Consider the following 6801-nt stretch of genomic DNA (forward strand, 5'->3'; position numbering starts at 1 on the left):
TCCATTCAAGAGGTTGTAGGTTGATTCCCCACTCTCCACATCTATTTTCTCCTTTATTTTTCTCCTAGCTCTCTCATCCATTCAAGAGGTTGTAGGTTGATTCCCCACTCTCCACATCTATTTTCTCCTTTATTTTTCTCCTAGCTCTCTCATCCATTCAAGAGGTTGTAGGTTGATTCCCCACTCTCCACATCTATTTTCTCCTTTATTTTTCTCCTAGCTCTCTCATCCATTCAAGAGGTTGTAGGTTGATTCCCCACTCTCCACATCTATTTTCTCCTTTATTTTTCTCCTAGCTCTCTCATCCATTCAAGAGGTTGTAGGTTGATTCCCCACTCTCCACATCTATTTTCTCCTTTATTTTTCTCCTAGCTCTCTCATCCATTCAAGAGGTTGTAGGTTGATTCCCCACTCTCCACATCTATTTTCTCCTTTATTTTTCTCCTAGCTCTCTCATCCATTCAAGAGGTTGTAGGTTGATTCCCCACTCTCCACATCTATTTTCTCCTTTATTTTTCTCCTAGCTCTCTCATCCATTCAAGAGGTTGTAGGTTGATTCCCCACTCTCCACATCTATTTTCTCCTTTATTTTTCTCCTAACTCTCTCATCCATTCAAGAGGTTGTAGGTTGATTCCCCACTCTCCACATTTCATTTTCTTCTTTATTTTTCTCCTAACTCTCTCATCCGTTCAAGAGGTTGTGGGTTCAATCCCCACTCACCACATCTATTTTTCCTTTCATTTTTATTATGAATTTTTTATGTAATTTTCATTTGGTGAGGTCATGGGTTCAATCCCCAATGACCGCACATCTTAAAAAAAATTTAAAAACATAGCTAATTTTCCTCATCCTTGGTCGAGACTCCAAATTTCCAGAAATTTCCCGCAAGCTGGAAATTTGGTCTCTTCCAATCCATTTTCCTCTCAATCTTTTGTTAATTTTTTTTTAGCTTTCATGTAATGATTTATTGGGTTCAATCCTTAGTGATCACTTATTTTACATTCATTTTTCATTGCATTTTGTACCTCTTTTTTTGGCCGAACCGAACCTACCAAATGCTGGAAATTTGTTCTCTATTTTCAGGTTCTCTTTATCATCATTCATATGTTAATTCTTAATGTATTTCGTGGGTCATTTGGTGCATATTTATGTGTACTATTTTTATTAATATATTAAGACAAGAATAACCATTAAATCCAGCAACGTTACACTACACAAACATACGCACATAAAATTCAATCATAAAAACATATCATTTTTAAGGCTTAAAATCGAAAATCATGTCACATCATACACATACATTTTACACAAAATTTCGGCAGATATACTTCGTCGTTAATACAATTTCGAACTCATTATCACGAAAATCACACTTCATAACTGATCGACCAGCAAAAATAACAACCTAAGATAAGTGATAGGAGCTCATGACAGGGAACTTGTAATGGGGAACAATCGTAGTTTCGGAATAGAATTATCTGAATCTTAAGGGTCTCTTGGGAAAGGGACCAAGAGTAAGAAAACTCATACCTGATTTTAATGTTGTTCAACATTTGAACTTGCTGCCCAAAACTTCACCAAATTCACGTCCAATCCCGAAACTCACACCTTACCCGACTAGCGTAATACGTTTTTCTTAACGTTTTTGGATTTCTTTCTCGTTTGTGTTTTGCGTGCAAGTTCTTCAAGTGTGAAGAACTTTTGTTTTCTGATTTTTTTCTCACGTTTGGTATCCAGAAAGAAATTGTGAAATGAAAGAGAGAATAGACGTGAAGGAGAGAGAAATAAACGTGAAAGAGGTGAATGAATTAGGATTAGGTGAAGTAGTTTAGACTTAGTCAACTAGGACTATTTCAAACTTTTCAAATCTTATTTAATAATTTTAGTGAAATGACCATAATTCGCTTAAAAATTCAGATTATAAACCTAAATCTAATTTACTTAAATGTTGATTCCGTCGAGGTTCGAATCGGTGACGTCCCCTTCGCGAAAATGGGTCCCTCCGGGTCGACCCAACCCAAACCGCCCCATTAATTAATTAATTTATTAATAATAATGTGATTTTCCTTTTTATTAAATCAGTATTTAAATATTAATTAATTAAATTAATTCACCAATATAGATAATCAAGTTAAATCATTGCTCACACCTAGGTTCGAACCCAGGTGGAGCAAGATTTATTCTCAATGAGCAATTTTGGCCCTTTGTATCAAAAATTCCCCACCACCTTATTAATTAAAAAATTAATTGCATATTTAGGGTTATTAAGGTACTACCCTTATCCTGGAAAAAGACCATTTTACCCCTACACCGTCCAAACTTAAGCTTTTCCCTTTTTAAGTCCGGTGAAGACTCATCCGACTATATCTTCATATTCGGGAGCCGTACATGGCTGGACCCATCCTTTCCTTGCTGAAATAACTGCCAAAGTTAGTTGGCTTGGCTGTAGCAAGGGTTTAGAGGTCTAGTTATACGCGCATCAATCCGTGTGAACTCACTCTAATCGTAGGCATTCTAGACACATTAAGCATTACTTAGCATATCCATTTTTAGGGTTGTTACAAACTTAGTCAAAATCTAGGGGTCATCCAATTCATAGGTTCATAGGTAATTTATTTTAAAATAATCAATACAATATCAATTAAATCATTATTCAATGTTTAGAAATTATTAATGCAAGAACCCATGGTAGAATCATGAAATTGAACAATTTAACTTGAAAACTTTAGAAAACATCTTGAGAATCGGGGCTCCTTGATGAAGAGAGTTTAAAGGATAAAAATCCATACCTTGATCAATCTAATCATTTACTTTGATGAAGAATCTCAACTCTATTCATCACTTTAAGCCCTTGAGTTTGGACTTCAACAGAGTCCAAGAGAGAATTCTAGGAATTTGGGGGTTTTGATTTGGAAAAATGAAATCTTCTAAGTGTTAGACACTTATATTCATGTTTAAAATACCCAAGTAACCCTGAAAAACCTCCAAACAAATTATTTGGAAGTGGGGTCAAATTTCAACTTCAACTCTTACTTAACAGTGAAGCTGCATAGAACACAACTTCACAGATGGAAGCGCCATCAACGGCCCGTACCTTGACCAACGGACCGTCCTGTTGGTTCGTGGTCTAGGACTGGGTCTGGTCTTTGGCCTCTCCTCTCCCACGACTAACTCCCATTCGATGATACCCAACCAACGGGGCGTCGATTGAGCCACTGGGCATCGACTACCTCCATGGTTTGGGCTGTCTTGGGCAGCCTTGACACCAGGTTTTTTTCCTTCCTCTTGAATCAGACATAAACACATAATACCACATAGGAGGCACATAGGTGATGTAATCGTCGAACGTGTTAGTCGTCCCTTGACGTTTGACTTCCAATACACCTAAAATCTTAGAAACTTCCTCAATACCATATAATAGACTTATTTATGACCTTAAACAATCATGACCAACATTTTAGGCTCTAGTTAAGCTAAGTCACTTTCAGGGTCTTACAATCTCCCCCACTTGGACAATATTCTTCCTCGAATGACACTTGCCACTCTCTGAACACTTGCAAGAATAGAGTTTTTGCTAGCAGCTCATGACCATACCATATAACACATAACCATGAAGAAAACATCAATTTCACATAGCCAAGAGATTCACAACACAACAAGAAACTAGAAGACAATTATATAACTCATTATGCTATAAACTCACATGCTTCATTCTGATTAACAAAAACTCATTTTATATTCAATATCATGCCTATATACATCAGTTCTAACCACATTAAAACAATTTTAGACAAAAGAATCAATTAGTAAATTTTTCAAAAATTTAACAGTTAGCAGGGAAAAACATTACAGTGATTTAGGTCATTTTTCCAAAAATGCATCTTTTACTCAATTCATGATATAAACATGATAATATGCAAAGTAACACCATATAAACACATCTTACAACATAATCATAGCTTCATAAAATAAACAATGCAAGAAGTTAACGAAATTCAATTTCAACAAAACTCCTAAACACCATGCACATACAACATGCTTCTATATCATTCTACCCATCTTCTAACCATAATCCCCCACTTAGAAGGAACTCATATCTCTAGAAAGAAAACCAAGGACTTACCCTCATCATTCTCATCCGGCTTTGATCCTCTCGCCCGGAGTGCATAGAAATGCCTCGTTGCTTGAACGTCATCGTTTGGAGAATTATGAGCAACTTGCTTACTCTCTCTTCCTCTAGCCGCAATGATAGGACAATCTCTCATCTTATGATCATCCTTCCCACAACAAAAACAACCACTAGTACTAGCTGGACACTTCCCATTGTGCCGCTTTCCACAAATGACACATGAAGGCTTTTCATTTTGAGAACCACCCCCTTCTCAAATTTAACCTTAGCACTCCTAGGTTCTTTTTGAGTTTGAGCCCCCTTCTTAACCCTAGTTTTTTCATGTTTACTACCACCCCTTTTAAAGTTACTATTCATCCTCTTAAGTTTAGACTCTTCAATTGATTGTGCATACACCACGAGTCTAGCTACGGTCATATCATCATGTAACATTGTCGTACGACATTCTTCCCTTACTAAGTAATCAACACCCGTCACAAAATGACTCATTTGATCCCTTGGATTTGACACAAGAGAGGGAGAATATTTGGACAGCTTAGAGAACTTCAAAGAGTATTCCTCAACACTAATATTGCCTTGCTTGAGATTGATAAACTTATCTACCTTAACTTCCCTCATCTCAAGGGAAAGTACTTACCAAGAAAAACTCTCTTAAATTCTTCCCACGTTATAGGACCCGACTCCTCTGGCCTATTGCCTTTCCGTTGTGTGTGCCACACTTGAGCCACTTTCAGTTGATAAGAAGCCAACTCCACTTTCTCCCTACATGTCACTACCATAGCATGCACTCTCTTGTACACCTCATCTATAAACTCTTGGGGATCCTTTCCCATCTTAGAGACAAGAAATATAAGAGGATTCATCCTCAAAAAATCTCTCAACCTAGAGGTCATAATGCTCTCCACCACAGTTGCCCTAGGCACCATACTCAGATTCACTTGAGTAGTCATGGCTCGGGCTAAAGCAAGCAAAGACTCTCTAATATTCCTATTACTCAACTCCGGGACATCATCACCTCCACTCACAATAGGGACTTGATCACCTTGAGCACCTTCAGGAACTTGCTCAACTTCCTCAACTTGAGGCGGAATCTCCTCTTGCACCTCATTCTTTTCAACTCTCCTAGCTGGTGTCCCCCTCGTATTCATCTTCCTTGAAACATATGGAAAACCATAAGAAAAGAGTACTCATAACTTATACTCTACAGCACGACATAGGAGTAGAAAACAAGGGAAACTCTATTGTCATATAGCCTCTCGCCCATAGATGTGTCACGACTCACACCGACGGTCAAGACTCTACTAGACGTGACTTGACAAGACTTTTCGATTCCTAATACTACTTTCACAACCTATGCTCTGATACCAAGTTTTTCACATCCCGAAACCATACAACACAACTTAAGGGCAATCTCGAATTGCAACCCGCGTACTTGACCTCTCGAAGGTCTTGTACAAGCCCTTACATATCATTTATAGCATAAACATAGTGAAAACTAGTGCAAAAATAGAACTTTTCACAAAACATATCATAGTCTTTAAAGATCTCTTTCATATAAAGTCATAGGAAATACTAAGTCTCAATTTTATCAAACATATGACACAAGAATACTTGGGACACGAGCCATATACAATACTAATATAGAAATACTTAGTCTATTACAATATTTCTAATAGAAAACATAAAAGACATATATTCCCTCGAGTCAAATAAGGACATACTTCAACTTCTCTTGAATGATGCTACGGTTGAAGTCTTCCTTCCCAAATGCTCCTCACCTGCCATCAAATATAGAGATAGATAAAAGAATGGAGTTAGTACAACCACATGTACTAAGTATGACATAATGAATGAAAATCATAAAAACAGACATTTATACGAAATATGCATTCTTTTAAGTAAAAAATTATATTATAATCATCAAAACAACATTTAACAACTTAGAAACATATAAGATAACATTTAAGCAATTTAACATATTTTTGTAAGCAATTTACAGTAGCTTCACTTCACTGTACAATCAAGTACTTCACTGTTACAGGGAAGTACTTTCTCTTCACTTTGAACTTCTTCTAGCATGTAGTCTCCTCACCAAAAGCTTTCCTAAGACCAACTTAAGCAACAAAAAGCGAGACCACCCATACAACCTCCCTAAGCATACCTAAATGACCTCAAGAACACTTATTCTAAGTCACATTCGCACTTCAAGACATCAAACATATAAACATATAGATAATATGACATTTCCTCATCAAAGGCTATCAAAGGACTTACTTATGTAGAAAGAGAAGATAACGTCCATGATTGACCTCTTCAAGACTACCTAAATAATCCTTAAGACTTCCTATGTTCGGATCATGTCCACATGATCTATATCTTCCCTAACTAGAGTCATTCTTAAGACTCATCTAGGTCAGACACAAAGTGACCATTCCTATTCCCCCTTCACACCATAACTAGACAACCCTTAACTACTCTAGATAAGTACTTATTCCATTTACATACTTCATAACATAAGTCATTAGTTCATTAGTTCATTAAGAGACTCATACATCACATAAATGACATTCAAGTTATGATCTTAGACAAGACCTAGTGACTCTAACTAACGTCTTCAAAGCCTATTGTGCAATGTCTAGATAGCGTCCCATACCACCACCTAAACTTCATG

Source organism: Solanum pennellii, chromosome 12, assembly GCF_001406875.1.
Source record: "Solanum pennellii chromosome 12, SPENNV200".
NCBI classification, from domain to species: Eukaryota; Viridiplantae; Streptophyta; class Magnoliopsida; order Solanales; family Solanaceae; genus Solanum; species Solanum pennellii.